This window comes from Rhinolophus sinicus, chromosome 15 (assembly GCF_057876585.1).
Source record: "Rhinolophus sinicus isolate RSI-liver-muscle chromosome 15, RSI-T2T, whole genome shotgun sequence".
Lineage (NCBI taxonomy): Eukaryota > Metazoa > Chordata > Mammalia > Chiroptera > Rhinolophidae > Rhinolophus > Rhinolophus sinicus.
In genome coordinates, this window is record NC_142515.1 from 52,184,502 (window position 1) to 52,207,214 (window position 22,713).

Here is a 22,713-nt window from a genome sequence, read left to right on the forward strand (position 1 = left end):
CTTTGATTCATTTTGAGTTAAGTTTGGTACACAGTGACAGATAGCAGTTTAGATTCATTCTTTTGCATGTGGCTTTCCAATTCTCCCAGAACCATTTATTGAAGAGGCTGTCTTTTCTCCATTGCAGATCATTTCAGTATCTTAAGGTCAACTGATTTGGGTCTTTAATTACATCTGCAAAATCCCTTCACAGCAGTACCTATGTTAGTGTTTGTTTGCCAGGGGATAGGAATCTTGGAGAGGTCTCTTTAGAGTTCTGCTTGTCACAGGAGTGATGAGCAGAAAGCCAGACAACCAGTAACAAAGGGACTACTTCTTAGATCCAATGGACCAATGATTTGCAGAGTGAAAAAAAAATTACCTCTAGGGATCAGCTACTCCATCCCTCTTTTTTTTTTTTCCTTGACAGGGTCACTAAGACCCAGAGAGGTGAAGTGAATTCATAATTCGCCTTCCACAAATGCACCCTGGGCCACTGTAGTAAATGCTTATGGAAAATATAAAGACCCAGCATCTGCTCTTAGGATTTTATTATGTACCTGATGCCCAGGGAATCTAGTTTTCCTTCAGAAAATAGCCTACTTCATCTGTGGAGACTCTAGAGTTGTGTGCTGGAAAGGGCCCTCAGAGATCAAATGATCCAGTGTTTCCCAAACATAGAACCAAACATTTAAAATTGTAACTATAATGTATTTATTTTAATGTTATCTTCTACTTATGGCAAATGACACTATTTCCCCTGCATTACAGTGATGTAGAGTTTTCTTCCTTCCTCCCTCTTTCCCTCTCTCTGTCTTCCTCTCTTCACCTTGCCCTTATGGATCACCTATTGTGTGGAGACAATAGAATATGATACTTAAGGGCTTTGGGCTCTGGGAATAGAGAACCTGGATTCAGATCTTGGCTTCTCCCACTTAGTAGCTCACTTAAACTCTATGAGTCTCACTTTCTCTTTGGTTAAGTAAAGATAAATATATCAAATAAGTGAGATAATGTGTGTCAAGTACTTAACAGAGGTCCTGTCACATTGTAAGGATTCAGTAGATGTTAGCTATTATTAAAATTGGCTCTAATCTGGTCCATAGGGAAGGGGGTTTCTGCTAAGGGGAGCCAGGCCTGGTTTTCCTTGACCTCTCTGAGGAGTGGGGAGCAATTTTGTAGGCCTTCTCCTGTTCCCCTCTTTGGACCAACTTTGGGGGGCCTAGAGAGGTACCTGAGATGTGATACTTTCTAGAGGAAGAGAGGAAAGGGATACAGAGAATAAAGGAGAATAACACAGGGTGGCACTGCAGGGTGGCATCACAGGGATGTACCTGGTGGAATTATCCTTTTTTTTTTTTTTTTTTTTGAGAAACAACTAATATGGATTGAGCACCAGCTGTGTGCTCTGCTTTGTGGTTCTCTTTTGGGGGAACTTCAGTGGCCCCAATTTTGTCTTTACACCAGGGCTTCTCCAAATCACTCTCACTTTTCCCTCTGAGTTTGCCTCCCTCTCTTTATTCAAAGAGTTGTTGAAATATCTCCCCTCTCTAAGAAAGCTGTGGGTTTTTTTGGGCTGTTTGGAGAAGGATGCTTCTCACATGTACTAAAAACTTATTTAAGGTAGCCCTGTCAGAGGAGGGAATGGGAGCTAAAGACAGAGATGTTGGATGGCCAGAGGCACCAGGTGACCGCAGTAGGTGAGAGAGATTACTTTGCATGTGTCTGACATATAGCAGGTACATGGAGATAGAAAAGGTGAATATTACTTTCAGAAAGTCTCTTAAACTGTTAAAGAGAATGTCTTTCTAGAATGCCTTGCCATTGTAATGGAATAGAAAGTACGAAGTCTGACAATTGGGTTCGCAAACTTGTTGCAACAATATTGCTAACCTTTTTTGATATCAAAGAGATTATTTATTATGAATTTGTACCAACTAGACAAACAGTTAACCAAGTTTGCTACTTGGAAGTGCTGAAAAGCCTGCCTGTAAAAGTTAGATTACCTGAACTTTTCGCCAACAATTCATGGCTCTTGCATCACGACAATGCACCAGCTCACACGGTACTGTCTGTGAGGAAGTTTTTAGCCAGTAAACAAATAACTGTATTGAAATACCCTCCCTACTCACTGATCTGGCCCCCAATGATTTCTTTCTTTGCCAGAAGATAAAGGAAATATTGAAAGAAGACATTTTGATGACATTCAAGACATCAAGGGTAATATGACAACAGCTCTGATGGCCATTCCAGAAAAAGAGTTCCAAAATTGCTTTGAAGGGTGGGCTAGGCTCTGGCGTCGGTGCACAGCTTCCCAAGGGGAGTCCTTTGAAGGTGACTGTAGTGATACTCAGCAATGAGAATGCAGCACTTTTTCTAGGATGAGTTCGCGAACGTAACTATCGTACCTTGTATGATACAAAAATTGGTGGTTTGGTGGCTAGAAAACATGTAGTTGATATGATCTTAATTTTGAAAAAATAGCACATGTGCCCATAAGAAAAGTTTTTAAGTGATGTCATAGGAATGGCGGCAGCGGGGCGCACTTTTTGAATTCTCCTCTGGATCTTATCACAAACGGGACATATAACCCATCAAAGGACTCTCTGCTCATCACGCAGAACAGCTAAGAGAATCGTGCAAGGATTACTTGCAGGTTGGCAAATTGGGTGAGCAGGGGAAGAGGGAAGGGAGCAGAGTGGAGACGCGGCCCGCACCTTCGGCTGTGGAAACACAGCCCGCATCTGCGATGGTGGAAACACGGCCCGCATCTGCGGTGGTGGAAACGCTGCCGGCATCCATAGCTGCAGAGACTCAGGGGATCCCAGGATGGAACAGAGAACACAAAAGCCAGGAGGTGGGCTCTTTCCCTGCATCCCACAGCTGATCTCTCCCACCGAGGGGGCAGCATATCCAGCATTTGAGGCAATAACCTAAGCTGGTACCTCCAGTTGGGCCCTAGGCCAGACAAAGGACACAAACTCCATACCTGGGCCCCTCCCCCTGCTCTTCCAATCCTACCCCCGCCCTTCAAGAGAACTAAACTGGCCCCTGAACTAAGGAGTGGTGTCAGATTACAGAGGAGCCTTAGTGCTCAGGCTCTGGGAAGACTGGCGGGCAGCTCTGACCCAGGGAAGAGGCTGGGAAGAGTGTGATTTTTGCTGGGCTACGAGAGAAGAGACTCCTCCATCCCCAGCCCCCACCCTTTCTGGCCTGCCTAGGGCGGGGCAATTACAACTGCAGAGGCACTCCCAGGGATCAGCAGTAGGTGGCAGACGCAGCTCCCAGCTTTCAGCACCTCAGAAATCTCCTGTCCACCACACACACACACACACACACACACACACACACACACACACGGAAGAAGTGCCTAAGACTCAGGAGAACTGGACACAGGGCTGGTGGTACTACTCTCAGTGTGCATATGTGCAGGCAAGGGTAGAAACTACACTGACTTTGTAAAAACTACCATCAAGACCCCTCAGCCCCACGCATCTAAATCTGCAGTCCCAACATCACTCTGGGCACCAGGTGACCAGCTCTGCCTGCACAATACGCAGGGGACTCTTTGGTACAGCAGAGGGCAACGTGGAGATTACTTGGTGGGCTTAAGCCAAGACTGATGCTCTTTTTTGTTTTATTTTGTTTTGTCTTTATATCTTTGATATCTTTGCCTGTGTTGAGTGGGGGTTGTCAGTTGTTTTTACGTGTGAATGTATTTGATTTTTTCTTTGTTGTTGTTGTTGTGCTTGGTGATTTGCTTTGTTCTGAAATTGCCCTACCAGGGCCCAGCTTAAGAGGCACAAGATTCAACATACCCAGAGGCCAACTCCAGACCAAACCAGAGTAGTACCGAGTTTGACCTACAAGTGACACACCCAGAGGGAATTCTCTACAGGCACAAGAGCCCATAGAGCCAAACCACATTTAAGCGGTCAACTCTCACGCAGCAGAACACCCTGCGGTGGGCAGAGCCAAGTCTCACAACTAGTCGGCCTAGGAGTCAATCCCACCTACTCACAAGCTAAAAGCAATTAAAGATCTTCTTTAATAGGACAATATACACAACACAAGAGTCACCTTTGGAGCACACGCAGAGGAGAAGAAGGAAGTGGTGCAAGTCATATATAAAGGACATATATTACATAAGATAACTCAGCAAGAACTAAGAACTCTAGGGGATCTACCTAATACATCGAAGCAAACACAGAGAGTCAGCCAGAATGGGGAAACAAAGAAACATGTCTCAAATAAAAAAACAGAAGAAACTTCCAGAAGTGGAACCAAATGAAACAGAGGTAACCAACCTATCAGAGACAGAGTTCAGAACACTGATGATAAGAGTGTTTAAAGAGCTTAGAGACGACATAAAGGAGGATGTAGAAATCATAACGAACAACCAGTTAGAACTAAAGAACACAGTTACCGAAATAAAGAACTCACTTGAAGGAATTAACGGCAGGTTAGATGAAGCAGAGGATCGAATCAGCGACTTAGAAGACAAGTTAGCCGAGATCACCCAAACAGAACAACAGAAAGCAAAAAGAATAAAAAACAATGAAGATGGTTTAAGAAACCTCAGGGATAACATCAAGTTCAACAACATGCACATCATAGGAATACCAGAAGGTGAAGAGAGGAAGCAAGGGATTGAGAACATATTTGAAGTAATAATGTCTGAAAACTTCCCTAACCTGATGAAGGAAACCAACATACAAGCCCAGGAAGTGCAGAGAGTTCCAACCAGGATAAACCCAAACAGGTCCACACCAAGACACATTATAGTTAAAATGGCAAAGGTTAAAGACAAAGAGAGAATCCTAAAAGCAGCAAGAGAAAGACAGAGGGTTACATACAAGGGAACTCCCATAAGACTATCAAATGACTTTTCTGCAGAAACATTGAAGGCCAGGAGGGAGTGGCAGGAGATACTCAAGGTGATGGAAAACAAAGGCCTACAACCTAGATTGCTTTATCCAGCAAGGCTATCATTTAAAGTTGATGGAGAGATAAAGAGTTTCCCAGAAAAAAGTAAGCTAAAGGAATTTATTACCGCCAAGCCAGCATTGCAAGAAATACTAAAAGGACTTCTGTAAATAAAAGAAAGATGAAAACAATCTAACTACAAATTTAAAAATGGCAATAACTATGTACCTATCAATAATCACTTTAAATGTAAACGGATTAAATGTTCCAATCAAGAAACATCGGGTGGCTGAGTGGATAAGAAAGCAAGACCCTTGTATATGCTGTATACAAGAGATTCCCCTTAGATCAAAAGACACACACAGGCTGAAAGTGAAGGGTTGGAGTAAGATATTTCATGCAAATGGAAGTGAGAAAAAAGCTGGAGTTGCAATACTTATATCTGACAAAATAGACTTTAAAATGAAGAACATATTAAAAGACAAAGATGGGCACTATATAATAATAAAGGGATAGATCCGACAAGAGGACATAACCCTAGTAAACATCCATGCACCCACATAGGAGCACCTAAATATATAAAACAGATATTGACTGACATAAAGACAGAGATCAACAGTAACACTATCATAGTAGGGGACTTCAACACACCTCTGACAACAAGGGACAATTCTTCCAGACAGAAAATCAACATGGAAACAACAGCCTTAAATGACACATTGGACCACTTGGATTTTTGTGTGTGTGTGTGCTTCTTTTTTTTAATTTTATTTATTTTTTAAATTTATTGGGGTGACAATTGTTAGTAAAATTACATAGATTTCAGGTGTACAATTCTGTCTTACATCATCTATAAATCCCATTGTGTGTTCACCACCCAGAGTCAGTTCTCCTTCCATCACCATATATTTGATCCCCCTTACCCTCTTCTCCCACCCCCAATCCCCCATACCCTCTGGTAACCACTAAACTATTATCTGTGTCTATGAGTTTCTGTTTCTCATTTGTTTGTCTTGTTCTTTTGTTTTTTTTGGTTTATATACCACATATCACTGAAATCACATGGTTCTCTGCTTTTTCTGTCTGACTTATTTCACTCAGCATTACACTCTCAAGATCCACTTGGATTTAATCAATATTTTCAGAGCATTTCATCCCAATGCTGCAGAATACATGTTCTTCTCAAGCGCACATGGAACATTTTCCAAGATAGACCATATGTTAGGCCACAAAACAAGTCTTGATAAATTTAAGAAAATTGAAATCATACCAATTGTCTTCTTTGAAGAGGGTATGCTATGAAATTAGAAATGAACTACAGGAAAAAAACTGGAAGACACACAAATTCATGGAGGCTGAATAACATGTTACTAAATAATGAATGGGTCAAGCAGGAGATCAAGGAAGAAATCAAAAGCTATCTCAAGACAAACAAAAATGAAAACACGACGACACAAAATCTATGGGATGCCGTGAAAGCAGTCCTAAGAGGGAAATTCATAGCATTGCAGGCCTACCTAAAGAAACAAGAAACATCACTAATCAACAGTTTATCTTCACACTTAAGGGGTCTGGGAAAAGAACAGCAAAATAAGCCCAAAGGGAGTACAAGAAAGGAGATAATAAACATCAGAGTGGAAATAAATGAAATAGAAACCAGAAAAACAATACAAAAGATCAATGAATCCAAGAGTTGGTTCTTAGAGAAGATAAACAAAATTGACAAACCTTTAGCCAGACTCATTAAGAAAAAGAGAGAGAGGACCCAAATTAATAAAATCAGAAATGAAAGAGGAGAAGTGACGACACCGCAGAAATACAAAAAATTTTAAGAAATTACTATGAGCAACTATATGCCAACAAATTTGACAATCTGGAAGAAATGGACAATTTTCTAGAGGCATACAACCTTCCAAGGCTAACTCAAGAAGAAACAGAAAACCTGAATAGACTGATTACCACCAGGGAAATTGAATCAATAATCAACAATCTCCCAACAAACAAAAGCCCTGGACCAGATGGCTTTACAGGTGAATTTTACAAAACGTTCAAAAAAGAATTATCACCTATTCTCCTAAAGCTCTTCCAAAAAATCCAGAAGGAGGGAGGACTCCCAAACACTTTTTACGAAGCCACTGTCACCCTGATCCCAAAATCAGACAAAGACACCACAAAAAAGGAAAATTACAGGCTGATATCGCTAATGAACATAGATGCTAAAATCCTCAACAAAATATTAGTGAACAGAATTCAGCAATACATTAAAAAGATCATACACCATGATCAAGTGGGATTCATCCCTGGTATGCAAGGGTGGTTCAACATCCGCAAATCAATTAATGAGATACACCACATTAGTAAAATGAAAAATAAAAATCACATGATCATATCAATAGATGCAGAAAAAGCATTTGATAAAATCCAGTAGCCATTTATGATAAAAACCCTTAAGAAAGTGGGAATAGAGGGATCATATCTCAACATAATAAAGGCCATATATGATAAACCCACAGCTAACATCATACTCAATGGGGAAAAGCTAAAACCATTCCCCTTAAGATCAGGAACAAGGCAAGGTTGCCCACTTTCTCCACTTCTATTCAACATAGTGCTGGAAGTTCTAGCCACAGCAGTCAAACAAGAAAAAGAAATAAAAGGCATCCAAATCAGTAAGGAGGAAGTAAAATTGTCATTATATGCAGATGATATGATACTATATATAGAGAACCCTAAAGACTCTACCAAGAAACTATTAGAGCTGATAGATGAATTTAGTAAAGTAGCAGGATACAAAATTAATATTCAGAAATCACTTGCATTTGTATATACCGATAATAAAACATCAGAAGGAGAAATTAAAAAAGCAATCCCATTTACAATTGCTCCAAAGACTATAAAATACCTGGGAATAAATTTAACCAAAGAAGTAAAAGATCTGTACTCAGAAAATTATAAGACACTGAAGAAAGAAATGAAAGAAGATACAAATAGATGGAAACACATATCACGTTCATGGACAGGAAGAATTAATATAGTTAAAATGTCCATACTGCCTAAGGCAATATACATATTCAATGCAATTCGTATCAAACTACCAATGACGTTTTTCACAGAAATAGAACATATAATCCTAAAATTTATACGGGACCATAAAAGACCCCAGATAGCCTCAGCAATCTTGAGAAATAAGAACAAAGTGGGAGGTATAATGATACCTGACATCAAATTATACTACAAGGCTACAGTAATCAAAACAGCATGGTACTGGCATAAAAACAGACACACAGATCAATGGAACAGAATAGAGAGTCCAGAAATAAATCCATGCCACATGGCCATTTAATCTATGACAATGGAAGCAAGACTGTATGGTGAGGTAAAGACAGTCTTTTCAATAAATGGTGCTGGGAAACCTGGACAGACACATGCAAAAAAATGAAGCTGGACCACCTCCTTACACCATATACAAAAATAAATTCAAAATGGCTTAAAGGCTTAAATGTAAGATCTGAAACCATAAAATTCCTAGAAGAAAATATAGGAAGAAACTTCACAGACATTACCCGGAGTAAGATTTTTACTGATATATCCCCTCGCGCGAGGGAAGTAGAGAAAAAATAAACATGTGGGATTACATCAAACTAAAAAGTTTTTTCACAGCAAAGGAAGCCATCAATAAAACAAAAAGGGATCCTACTGAATGGGAAAAGATATTTGCCAATGATATATCTGATAAGGGGTTAATATCACAAATGTATAAAAAACTCACTCAACTCAACTCCAAAAAAGCAAACAACCCAATTAAAAAATGGGCAGAGGACATGAAGAGACATTTTTCTAAAAAGGACATACAGATGGCAAGCAGACATATGAAGAAATGCTCAACCTCACTAACCATCAGAGAAATGCAAATAAAAACCACAGTGCAATGCCACCTCACCCCAGTCAAAATGGCGGTCATCAATAAATCAACAAACAACAAGTGCTGGCGCGGATGTGGAGTAAAGGGAATGCTTGTGCACTGTTGGTGGGAATGCAGATTGGTGCAGCCACTATGGGAAACAGTATGGAGGTATCTCAAAAATCTGAAAATGGAACTACCTTATGATCCAGCAATTCCACTCCTAGGTATCTATCCGGAGAAAACCAAAACTCCAATTCAAAAATCTTTGTGCACTCCTATGTTTATTGCAGCACTATACACAATAGCCAAGATATGGAAACAACCGAAATGCCCATCGGTAGATGACTGGATTAAGAAACTGTGGTACATTTATACAAGGAGTATTACGCAGCCATAAAGAAGAAAGAAATCTTACCATTTGCAACAACATGGATGGACCTAGAGAACATTATGTTAAGTGAAATAATTCAGACAGAGAAAGACAAGTACCATATGATCTCACTTATATGCGGAATCTAAAGAAAAGAATAAGTGAATGAACTAATCAGAAACAGTTTTGGAGACATAGAGGAAAAACTGAGGGTTGCTAGATGGGCGGGAGGGTGGGGATAAGGGGAAGGTGAGGGGATTAGAAAACAGTCGGTAACCACAAGATGGCCACGGGGTTTTGAAAATTAATTTGGGGAATGTAATCAATAATGTTGTAAAGATTTTGTAGGGTACCCGATGGACACGTGTCCCATTTGGGAGACCACCTCAGGGATGATGTAGATGCCTGATCTCTGCACTGTACACCTGAAACTGAACAATAATGAATGCCAACTATAATTTTATATATAGATATAGATATAGATATAGATATAGATATAGATATATAGATATATATGTATATATATGTATGTATATACTTACAAGAAGCGGAGTACAGCATTAGGAATAGAGACAGTGGTAATGTAATGGCTGTGTGTGATGTCAGAGGGATAGTGGATGGGGGAGGAGGGTTCACACAGTGTGAGAGATATAAATGATAAACGTCTAAGTATCACTTTGTCTTGTGCACCTGAAACTAATAAAAATAAAAATAAATAAATAAATAAATAAATAAATAAATAAATAAAAGTTTTTAAGAAACCATCAACAAAACAAAGAGGCAACCAACCAAATGGGAGAAGACTGTTGCAAATAACACCTCAGATAAGGGGCTAATATAAAAAATATATAAAGAAAACATACAACTCAACAACAAAAAAACAAACAATCCAGTTAAAAAATGGACAGAGGACCTGAACAGCTATTTCTTTCAAGAAGACATATCGTGATTCCCCAAAAATAAGACTTAGTCATCAGACCACCAGTTCTAATGCAAAAATTAATACAAGACATGGTGTTGTATTATATTATACCCAGAATTATATATGATATGATATGATATTATATTATATTATAATATATTATATTATATTACATTATATTATTATATTATACCTGGTCTTATATTAAAATAAGACTGGGTCTTATATTAATTTTTGCTCCAAAAGACGCATTAGAGTTGATGGTCTGGCTATGTCTTATTTTTGGGGAAACATGGTACAAATGGCCACAGATATATGAAAAGATGCTCAACTTCACTAGCTATTAGGGAAATGCAAATAAAAACCACAATGAGATACCACCTCACACCTGTTAGAATGGCTATTATTAACAAGACAAGTAATAACAAGTGCTGGAGAGGCTGTGGAGAAAAAGGTACCCTTACTGCTGGTGGGAATGTAAACTGGTACAGTCACTATGGAAAACAGTGTGGAGGTTCCTCAAAAAAATTAAGACTAGAATTACTATATGACCCAGCAGTTCCTCTTCTGGATATGTACCAAAAAAAATCTGAAAATGTTTATCCATAAAGATATATGTACCCCTATGTTCACTGCAGCAATATTTACAGTAGCTAAGATATGGAAGCAAACCAAGTGCTCATCAGTAGACGATTGGATAAAGAAGATATACATAAATGCATACAATGGACTATTACTCGGCCATAAGAAAAGATGAAATACTGCCATTTGCAACAATGTGGATGGATCTTGAGAATATCATACTAAGTGAAATAAGTCAGACAGAAAAAGTCGAGAACTACATGACTTCACTCATGTGAGCTATGAAACTAAAAGCAACAAATGAACAAGACAATCAAGCAAAACTTATAGACACAGAAAACAGTTTTGTGGTTACCAGAGGGTAAGGGGGGTGGCGATAGAAGCGAGTAAAGGGGATCAAATATATGGTGATGGAAGAAGAATTGACTTTGTGTGGTGAACACACAACGCAATATATAGATGATGTATTACAGAGATGTAAACTTGAAACCTATATAATTTTATTGACAATGTCACCTTAATAAATTTAATGAAAAATAATCTGAAAAAATTAATAAGATGATATTGTAAAAAAGAGAACAGTTTGTAAAGATATAGTCAAAAATGTTAATAGTGTTTGAGTAATGTTGGATAATGAGTAATTTTTATGTCTTTTTTTTGCTTTAATATATTCAATGCTGTGTGATAGAACAGACTTTATTACTGTCTTTCTCTTCACTCAATGTTTAAAAAAAAGACTTTAATTACTGATGTAAAGTAAAACAATTACTTGTTGGTTGGCTGAAAATTGCTAGAAATTAATAAATAGTTTGGAAATTATTTAGTAAATTCTAATTACTTAGCAAAAGTAATTAAAATATTTATAAGGGAACACCCATAAAACACCACCAAGCAAATACATTACTCAATAAATGGTTTAATTAGTGTTTCATTACTAGAAATTAATCTCAGTAACCAAACATTACTACAAATTACATGTAGATGGACAGCTTATTTTACTGCTATTAATGGTTTCAATTACGAAGTTTGTGCAAGTCTAATTCCTTTCCGTTTCTCCCGCCCTCCTCCCGCACCCCCCCAGGCATGTTCCCACACACTGGGCCCGAGTTAGGATGTCTGGGGCTGGTCTGACACCTTCCACATTGTTGGAAATCCCAGATTAACAATTTCCCTTGGCTTATTTCTCCGTTGTCTTGCTGAAAAACTGGCCCTGGGCTCCCTTTAATCAGCTGGAATCAGACTCTAGGGGCTGTTGGGTTTCTTGCCACAGATATACTCCCCTCTGGAGTCTCCTCGATCACTTGGAAAGGCTTGATTCCTTCCCCAGGCCTGTGCCAAAGCCTTTCTGGCACTGGCTTGCAGGACTGGTTCAGCTCTCAGGCAGGGTGGGTGGGGGCCGGACTACAGCTAAGTCATAAAAGGGCATCTGCATGCAGATTAGAATCATGAGTCCTTCCTTCCAGACAGATTTAGTCCCATGCCAGGGTGGATTTCTGCCCCCACTGGTGTCCCTTGCTTAGGATCCCCTAGGAGCAGACTCTGAGACGGGACGTGTGCTTGCAGGAGTCTCACTGGGAAGTGCTCCCAAGAACAACCCCTGCCAGGGAGTGAAGGGAGCAGGATTGAGCAGAGGGAGAAGGCGAACAACCCCACAGGAAGCTCTGAAGCTGGGGTGATCCTTCAAAAATGTCCTGGGTTGAGGCAAGGAGAGAGACAGGCCTTTGTCCTTTCACACGACCAGACATCAGATCAGGCAACGCTTTGAGGAATGACGTGCCTCTGTGGCTGAGGATAATGCCTGGAGAGGGATTCAACTTCCAGCCATTAGCAGCCAACAATCCCAGCAGTTGGAGGAATGAGCATCTCGGCTCTGAAGGAGGAATGTGGACAGTGCACACCAGCACCCACTACAGTCCCCTTGTGTCATGGACAACCTAAGCAACCGCACATGAAGGCCCTTCTGGGGTGGCCTGAGGTTATGATTTGAATGGGCATGAGTTGTCCTATTGTTCCGCTAGGGCTGAGAGGAGTCTTACTTCTTGAGTCAGGCTGGACACACACTTAGGTACCGCCTGGGACTTATGCCTAGACCGTCAGCCCCATGAAGGCAGGTCCATGTCTCATGGTACCCACAGAACTTAGCACAGTTTTGTGGTTCAGTTAACATTTGCTGGTTGAATCTATGATAAAGACAGTCACCCAAATGTATTAATATAAACTATGATACACTCCATGAAGGGAAATACAGAGAATCTGATCTAGGTCAGGGAAAGCTTCGCCAAAGAAATGACACTTGAGCTGACACCCAAGGAATGGGTAAGAGTAAGCCAGGTGAAGTGGCGTGGGGTGGGGTGCTTCCTAGCCCTCCCGTGGACAGGCGTTCACCTTTGCTATCTCCTGAGCATGTCTCCTGGGTGGAAACAGAGGACTAAGAAGCCACACTCACTGAATTTTTCCTGCTATCTGTTGTCTAAATGTATCCCTTGCCTTTATCGCAGCCTCATCTTGCACAAGATTCATGTGTCAGTGAACTTTTCCACCAAATCTCAGCCTGGGCCCAGCGGGATGAGTTTGCTTGCACCTGGCAGGAGCTTTCTCAAGCGTGAGATACAGGCAAGGTGTCACAGCTGGAGGTGGAGTTGGTGATCGTCCCAGATTGCCCATGGGATGTCATGCACGTGGGTGCCACTTGCTGAGGAACTGAGGCTGGAAGCAGCCGGGCTGCACCACATCTAAACTCCTTTTTCCTACTTGACTTTCTCTCTGTCCTACCCACACCTTCCTCCCCATCCACGCTTGCCTCCAGATTCCTCACTGCCCCAGGACTGTGCTCTGCTCATTTTCCCTCCCCTCCTGTGCATGTGCCCTCCCTTCTCTCCAGGGCGACTACTGCATTCGCAGAACCCACCCAAAGCCCATTTATGGAGCCCTGTCCAGCGACTTCAGCTTATACTGGACTCACTTCTTTCTGGGCTTCTACAGCCCTCAGCTGTAAATTCTTTAGGGCAGAGACTGTTTTAGAAATCCTGGGCCTGGTACCATGCCTGGTTGAGAGCAAGGGGGTTGGGAAAAGGCTGGGAGAGAAGTCGAGCCCTGAAAGAAGACCCAGTATGCCCACCCATCCCCACGATGCCTTGGTTGGTGCTGGGCAGAGTGAGCAGAGGTCTGGATGACATCTGCTGGCCTTTCAGACAGGTACACTGTGAGGTGCCACAGGCTGGCTTCTGCTGGTGGTGGCAGGACAGGGAGGGAGGAAGATGGAAAGTTCACATTTATCACATCTGGGACTTTGCCTGATTTGTCCTTAATCAGTCTACAGCTAATTAGCTGCCTTCCCCCAGCTCAGCAGAATACTATTCATCACTGCTGGGGAAAGCTGATGTCAGCTGGGCCTTCCACCAGGAGCAATCTTGGCTCCTTGGGTGGGCCCTTCTTGCCTGGGACTAGGGATGCAGGGGATTCTCTGGGGGATAGGGGGTGGGTGTTCCTGGGGTTGTTGAGAAGGGGCCCTGGTGTCCTGTGCAACCTGGGAAGATTGTAGGAGGAAGGGCATGGCATCTTCCTCTTTGCTTCAACATTCTAATTTTGTTCGTGGTGATAATGTCTTAGCCCCAGGCAAAAGGCTCATTTTTCCAGACTCCCTTTCAGCTAGGGAAGGCGTGTGATGCAGTTCAGACCCATGGGGCATAAGCAGAAACTGTCTGGGGGCTCTCAGAAAGGATTTTCCTTTCCTGATAAAAGGCATTGGATGCTGCTGCTGCTCATTCCTGCCCTTTTCCCTTTCTTCCTTGAAAGCAGACTTGAAGGCTGGAGCTGCAGCAGCCATCAGTCTCTAGAGGGAAAGATCAAGAAAATTGTAGCAATGCCAGCCACAAGCTGGTAAACCAATGCTAGTAACTATGCTACTTCCATATTTCTGTCAGGTGAAAATAATGTCTATTCATTTAGTCCACTGTTGGTTGGTATTCTGTTACCTGTAGCTGAGTACATTTCTAACTAATACAGAGGTGAACTCTGGATGGTGCCAGCCTGACTGTAGAGATGCCCATGGTACCCAGAGTAATCCAGACATCCCTGGGCCTCATCAGCCCATGGGCAGAATGAGGTGATAATACCCAAATGCCACTAGCTCTGCCCTTCAATTCCTTCATTCTTTAAAGTCTCATTCTCCAACCCTTTTTAGCCCCTAGGTCATTAAGAAAGTACCTGAGTGTGACATTGATATATAAGTTATGTTAAACTGTGTAATGGAATGCCTAGTAAGGCAAAACTAGGTTTTTCTAGTCAAATAAGTAATGCTTCTTGTCTTATGCAACTATGAGATAAGTAGGCAAACACATTGCTTTGGAAAAAGGATGCCACAGGGAATGTTGTGATTCTAAAAAGGTTTCAGCATGCAGAGCTGGTAACAGGTGGGGATATTCACATATGGGCCAGAATGGCTGCTGGGAAGACTAGAGTCAAGACCATGACTGACCATTCCCATTCGGGGTTTAAGATTACGAGAGCCTCTCTGATGAACTGAGTTGGGCCCCTCTGAGATCCTTTGTCAGGAAAAGATAGGAAAGACCCAGGGGGTAAATTCACCACCAGAGAGTCCAAATAGACGAACCAAGCTAATATCAGGCTTAGATGCTTGTTAGGGAGGCTGATGCCAACCTAGTAGGTGGCAGGGCAGGGACCCTTCTGACCCAGATGCTCTGGTAGAGGTCGTGCTGTGGGAACAAAGGTTACACATAAAAGTATAGAATAAGAGTTGTAGCTGGAGCCCAAGTGTGGGCCAGCTATGCTGTGTGTGTCCTGGGCTTGGACCAGCAAGGGCGGCGCAGAGCTGTGGCTGTGAGTGTCAAACTGCGCAGAACCAGTGTTCAACAGTGCCCCCTTGTGGCAGCAGACTGATATGACTGCTCAGTCCTGTCTCCATTTGGCTTTTACAGACAGAACAGACCCTGCTGCACTATGCTGCTCCAGTTCTTGGATAGTTTGGGGAAGGGGAAGTGAGAAAGACTCCGAGCATTAGAGAGGTAGTATAGCACAGTGGTTAGGAGGATGGACGCTGGGGTCAGATTGCCCAGGTGAATATTTCTGCTCTACTACTTACTGGTTTACCTTGTGTACAGGTCTGGCTTTCTGGACGGCAGATCTGTGCAGTCTCATTTAAGAAGCCTACCTTAAATAAGCCCCATGCTTGGTTTAATACTTAGTGTCTTGAAAGTTTTAATAATTTGTGAACAAAGACCCCCATTTTATTTTGTACTGGGCTGTGCAAATTATGAGGCCAGGCTTGCTTGGGCAAATTACTTTCCTTGCTTCAGTTCCCCATCTGCAAAATGGGTGAAAAAAATATTACCTGCCTCAGAGAGTTGTGAGCATTAGATGAGTTATACAGTAGGCCCTTGAATAACGTAATTTTTGTTCAATGTCATTTAATTTAAATGTTGACAAGATGCTGTGGAACTTAACTCTTGTTTATATCAATTAACCTATGGTAAAATTGGTTTCATTATAATTTTGTTTTGCCACGGTTCCAAGAACCTATTGATGACGTTAGGTAAGGACTTACTGTATACATAAAGTGCTTAGAACAGGATCTGGCATGTAGTAAGCTCCAGGAGGGAAGTGTTAGCCATTGTTGTCATTCCTATTAATTTAGGCAGGTGAGGACTCCAGCAATTAATCTGCAAAACACAGAGATGTGACCACGTTTGTGTCTCCAGCTAGTGAAGCAGATCAGATCCAGCACCTGGGGAAACAATGCAAGGAAAGGAAAGTGTGACCCCTGGACTTACTCTTCACACAGGAAGAGATGCCTCATTAAGCCCACATCCATCTGGGCCCACAGGGCTGACAAGAGAGGAGAATGCTGAGGCCTGAGAAGTCTGGAGTCAAGGCCAACCTCCTACCCCAGAGGCTGGCAGCAGAAGTTGGGCATGGCTGGGAGGGACAGGCTGGGACACCTCTTGAAAGAAGCATGCCTCCTCTCCAAGGAGGCAGGACCACTGATTCAGGACCACTGACCCCACCCTTGAATGTGACACACTGTCAGGCATGGGTGGTCCAGCCCGGGCCTTCCCTCCAGCCTGGGCCCAGCCTGTATTTATATACCCAGATCAGGGGATAGGATGTTGTGGAGGAGGCTTTATTATGATGATTATTCTAACTAAATTTATCTATTGACATGTAACATACACACAAAAAGAGGGGAAATCGTAAGTGCCCAGCTCAATGAATCCTCACAAAGTGAACACACTCTGTTCAAGAAATAGGGCGTCCCAGAAGTCTGGAAGCTCCCAGCCGCACCTCTCCTAGTCACGCCCTCCTTCCCTAATTAACCACTACCCCACATATTATTTTTTAAACCTATTAGATTGCACTGTTCCAAATTTTTTATTTTGAAAGATTTCAAATCTACAGAATAAGTAGCAAAAAATAGAGCAGGAAGAATTGGAACACTCAAATACTCACCTAGATACACCAGTGGTTAATATTTTGCCTCATATTCTCTCTGTCTTATCTCTCTTTTTTCTCCCCCATCTGTACACACGCAATTTTCTGAACCATTTGAAAGTTATTTGCAGACATCATAACACTTTCTCCCTAAATATTTCGGCACATATCTCCTAAACACGAGGGCATTTATATAGTGCAATTATCACACTCAAGAAATTGAACATTGCTACCATATTATTATATTATACAATTGATATTCATATCTCCCCAGTCCCAATAATGTTTTTTTATAGATATATGTTTCTTTAAGTCTGTAATCCAAACCTGGAACACACTTTGTATTTAGTTGTATGTCTCTTTAGTCTTCTTTAATCTAAAACTGTTCCTTTTTGTTGTTTTTATTTTTTTTTGTCTTTTATGACATTGATATTTTTGAAGAGTACGTGCAAGTTTTCTTGAATGTCTCTGAGTTCAGATTTGTCTCATTGTTTCCTCATGGTTGAGCTTAGTTTAAACATTCTTAGCAAGAATGCTGCAATTTTTATTATTAATCATATATTCTTTATAATTCATTTATTATTAATAATAGTGGCAGCAATTTATTGAGTGCCCATCCTGTGATGTGGGTATTATTGTGTCCAATTTACAGATGGGGTAACTGAGGCAGAGAGTGGCTAAGTACTTCTCCCAAGGTCACATAGTCACAAAGAGGAATTGCCAGGATTAGGTCTGACTCCATTGCGCATGCTCATAGCCAGTACAACTCACTGTCAGTGAGGACGGGTCCCACTGGAAGGAGACCTGAGGCTGTGCCCTAGAGCTCAGGGACTGTGTTATGTTCTCTGTTGAATTCCAGGCTTAGTCAGGGCCAATTCCAATGCAAGGGTCCATAATTCTTTATTGAATAAGTGAATGAATGATTGTTCTATGGGTAAAGGTTAGCCTGGACTCCGTGGACCACTGCCAGCTCACAGAACCTGCATCTCTGCTGGGGGGACCTGAGAATTTATGTGGTCGTTAGGTTTTCCTGATGATCCCGATATAGACAAAATTAAGTGAAAAAAGCGAGTTCCAGAACAGTGTGTACTGGATTAGTCTATATGTCTCTTTCTCTGTGTTTTAAGGTTACCTGGTTTTATGTAGATTTACAGTTTCAGGAAGGAGTCTAAAATGGTTAAAAATAGTTACCTCTGAGGTTTGGGGCTGAAGGCCTGGAAAGGGGGGAAGACTTTACCTGCTACCTGATGCATTATTAGAAATGATACAGGTGATCAATTAATACATTCTTTTTGTAAAAAATTAAACCCTACAGATAAGTGGAGCAATTACATAATTTATCACCCAAACTGAACACTTTTGAGAGTGAAAGGCAGCACCTTTATTAGCTACAACAGCAATAGAGAAAACAGAGGCCATCTGGGCAGACCCGGGCAGCGGTCACCCTGCCAAAGCCAAAGCCCCTTTCATCACCTCCCATCCCTGTTAGAGCCCTCCCAATCGGAGGTAACCACTGTTATCAGTTTGATGGGTATTCCACAGACTTTTTAAGTACAATACGTAGCTACTGAAAGCACTTTGGGAGGTATCACATAAGTAATACCTCACTAAATGTAATAACACGAAAGCTGCTTTTGTTCACTCGATAATGTATGTGTTGGAGATTTAGCCATGTCAAGCCCACATGGGTCTACTTTATTCCTTTTAACTGCTGTTGAACATTCTGTATGTGAAGAGACCACATCTTATTTTTCCATTCTTGTGGATGGATATTCGGGTAGTTTCCAATTCTTTGGAATCACTGACCATGCTTTGATCATGATGATGGAGATAATGTCTCAACAGTGGAACAACCTCACATCCATCCAAAGTCAGTCTAAAGTTAAAATATTATCAGGAGGTGGCATTTTTGAGGAATAACTCAATTTGTGAGCAAGGTCCCTCACCAGGCCTGAGGATTCTCCACTTCCCCATCCCAGGAAGGTAGAGGTGGGTGTGACAAGTGGGGCTCTCCCCACCTTCTCCATCAGACGGCTCTCGCAATGCCCTTGGCCTCTTGAGATCTTTCTTGCAGTTGAGGTCCAGCTTATCTCCCCAGACCTGGCTCCTTCAGTCTCACTGTTCTTCTTCTCCTCTTGCCTCTACTGTTCACAAGGGTATTTCACTCACCTGAGGTGACAGCTGGCTGTGGCGGAAAGAGCCTGTTCTTTAGAGCCAGGCAGGGTATGCAATTCCCAGTTCCAGCGCTGCCTGACTGTGACCTTCAGTGAATTGCTTCCCCTCTCTGGGTCTCCAGTTCTTCATTTGTAGAAGAGGGAAATATCATTCACCTCCAGGCTTGTGAGCACGTATGTGGGCTAACAGAACAGGTAGGACACGTTCCCCGTCACCACAAAGTGGGTGCTTGGAAAGTGTTCATTGCAGTCCTCTATTCCTTGTCTCACTGTTGTTTTGTGTGGCTTGGTGTCGTGCAAAATTGAAAAGCCTGTGGGTGCTCCTGAGAACAGAGATTGTGTCGTCTTCCCCTTTGGCACCATCCCCACTCCTCTCAAGTTCTGGCATAGGTGGTGTACACTTTGGGCTCCAGGAGGGAAGGATGCTGGGAGGTTGTCCTTATCCAGGGTTCTAGGGGGATACCCAGAGAAAAAGAGGGAGACAAGGCCATTCCCTTGAACAGATTTTTCAGTCTGATAGGAGCACGGATTCCTAATTCTGGGGGTCTGCTCTGTGATGGAAGAGACCTGGTCTTTGCCTCCAGGGGAACTCCTAGTCTGAAGGGAGGGACATGGTCAGTACCCCTGAAGCATTTATCCTGTTGAAGGAGACGTGATATCAATTTCCAGGGAAGTTTCCAGACTGCTGGAGGAGACGTCCATCAGGGGAGCCTTCCTGACTTTCATTGAAGACTCTCTCTTTGCATGAACCTGTCTCACAGCAGCCCTCCCTGACGTATATATGTGTGTTGGTGCTGCTCTCTCTATGGGATGTGAGTTTCAAGAGGGAAGAATTGATATGTCACCTTTGGGTTTCTAGTCCCAGCTTGTTATTGGGCATCCTGAGGGATGCTTGCTGTGGGCCACATTCTCAGGGGCTGCCAAGAGTCAGGCTTCTCAAGCTGTACAAAGGCACAGACAAAGCAATTTAGAGGAGAGTGAGTCATCAGAGACAGCTGAGAGGACCATGGTGCAGGCTGGCCAGGGCCTGGGACCAGCCCTCACACCTTCTCCACCCTCCCCCCAAGCTGCTGCAGCTCTGTCTGTGGCATCTCAGAGGAGCACCCCCTCAGCCTCTCTCCCCATGGGAGCTACGCGCTGAAGTGGGAACCTCTGTCTCTGTAGGAGAGGAGGAGACACGTCAGACACGGAGCTGATGGGCAAGTCAAAACTGCTGGTTAAATGGCTTTAAAGTGGTGGCCGTTTATAAGTTAATGAAAGAGAAAATAGGCACATTATACATACAGATTTGTCCTTAATGAGGGGAAAAGGCATTGTTTACTGATGTTCAGTTTTAATTATCCACGCACAAGGCTAGCTTCTTTCCAGCAGTGCCTCGTGCCCTCATTTTCTTATCTTCCACTGCGGTCCTTTAACTCCTTCAGTGCCCAGCTGGGCACCGACTCATCTCTCAGAGTGTCAGGTTCCAGTGCTGAGAAGCCAGCACTGGCTGAGAAGCCAATTCCTGACCAAGTCTGCAGGGACTTTTGACCCCGAGACAGGCCCGGCAGCTGCTGTGTCCTCTGCTCGCCTCAGCTGGATGACCAGATGGAGGACAACACTTCCAGGCCCTCATAACACCCACCTTTGGAGGGAGGCAGAGCTGAGGGATGGCTGCTTTTCTGGGGAGGGAACTACAAAGTAGCAAGAAGAACCAACTGAGAAGGCAGATAAAGGGTGGGGGCTGCAAGCCAGGGACTCCCCAGGAGACAAGAGCTCGCGAGCATCATCCACCAATCCCATTCTTTATAGTTTCTCTGAAACTCAGGAAGGAAGGCGGCTTTCTTGGGAAAGGTGAACATTGGGGTACGTCCTGAATGGGCTCCTCATTGAAGCTACTGTTGAGGTTACACCTGTCCATTTCTCACTTCAGCAGAACATATGAGGTCACTCTGGGATAAACAGATAGATCCTCCCCACCCCATACGCTTCCCTCTCATCTCCAGGTCCCAGCCATTACCCCAGCCTGCTAGACACTGCTTGTCTTTGGTGGAGAAATAGATTAGCAATAGCAATGAGAGTGGAATATGCATGACTAGTGCAAGTGAGGTCACAAAGCCTGCTCAGCTTGGGAAGCTGGTGAGGGAAGAAGAAGGAGTTATATACCTGAAGTGGGTAGAGGAGATGGATTCAGTCCCAAACAGTAATCTTCCCGGAGCATGTTTGAGCTGTCTTTAGGAGCTTAGGCTGAGAAGGAATTTGGCTCGCCCTTGAACTTTCTGGGTGAGTTTCAGAAGCAGTTTTAACTTGCTAATGCCCAGAGTACCTTCGCGACTCCGCCCTGGGAAGTCCAGGGAAATGTGTCTGGGAGCTACTCACAGGTTGTTGCACTAGTGGTGGCAAAAGCTCCTCCTCTGTGACCCCTAGACATAAGTACATGGAGTGACCCCACAGCACGATTTTGAGGGTTTGATAGAAGGGGGGACTTCGTGGTTGATTAAAAAGACAGGTAAACAACTTTATACCAATAAATTTGAAAATTGAGATAAAAATGGCCAGTCTTAGCAAAACACAAGTTACCAAAACTGACAAAAGAATAGAAAGCCTAGACAATCCTATAACTATTAAAGATCTGAATCCTTAATTAAAGATCTCCTCACAGGGAAAATGCTTCACCTTTAGCCCTCCCTTTAGCAGCGATTGGGCATTTGCTGCTATTAATAAAGAGGAGACTTCGAGCCGCGTTCACCTCCTTATACCTATTTTCTGCACATTAAAACCCTGAGACAAGGAGAGTTATGTTTTCATCCTCCTTCCCACCCTTGACCCAGAAGGGATGTCCTGCACCAGCATTTTCATAAACACTTGCTATTTGCAGGTTGGAATGTGCAACCAAGAGACTTTTAGGAGAATATTTATTAAGGGTCTATGTGCCAAACAAGTCACCTATATTGCTCTTACTTAATCTGCACAAGCATCCTGCAAGAAAGACGTTATTACCCTCCTCTGAGACTCAGAGAAGGGGACTGACTTGTCCAAGTCACAGAGTTAGTGAGACGGGAGGAAGGCAGGATGGAGCCCAGGGATGTGACTCCAAAGCCCATTCCTTTCCTGCTGCACCACACAGCTGCCCAGAACAAGTCCGCTCCTTCCGCAGGGAAAGGAGGAGCATGGCTGGATCCTCTCCCCACTCTGGCCCCCATCTCTGGCTTGCTTTTCTTTTCTTTTTTAAAAAAATACTTTTATTAGCATTTATTTGATGCTAAATTTAGTCCCAGGCCATAAGTTTTTGTTTCTTCAGTTTTTTTCTGGGAGATCTTTTTCCCCTGTGCAGCCTCCTCTCCTGGTTCAGGAACAACCTGCTTTATCAGTGAGGATCATCTCAGTGTGGCAGGGAGAGCTCATGTGTGGGTTCATCCACCCGTGGGCT

General features: G+C 42.8%; 1 long non-coding RNA gene across 1 annotated transcript in view; it reads left to right on the forward strand.

Moving 5' to 3' along the window:
- The window catches only part of LOC109454824 (uncharacterized), a 111,455-nt gene that overhangs the window by 68,969 nt on the left and 19,773 nt on the right, over window positions 1–22,713 (forward strand). The gene's annotated exons all lie outside the window — the stretch shown is intronic.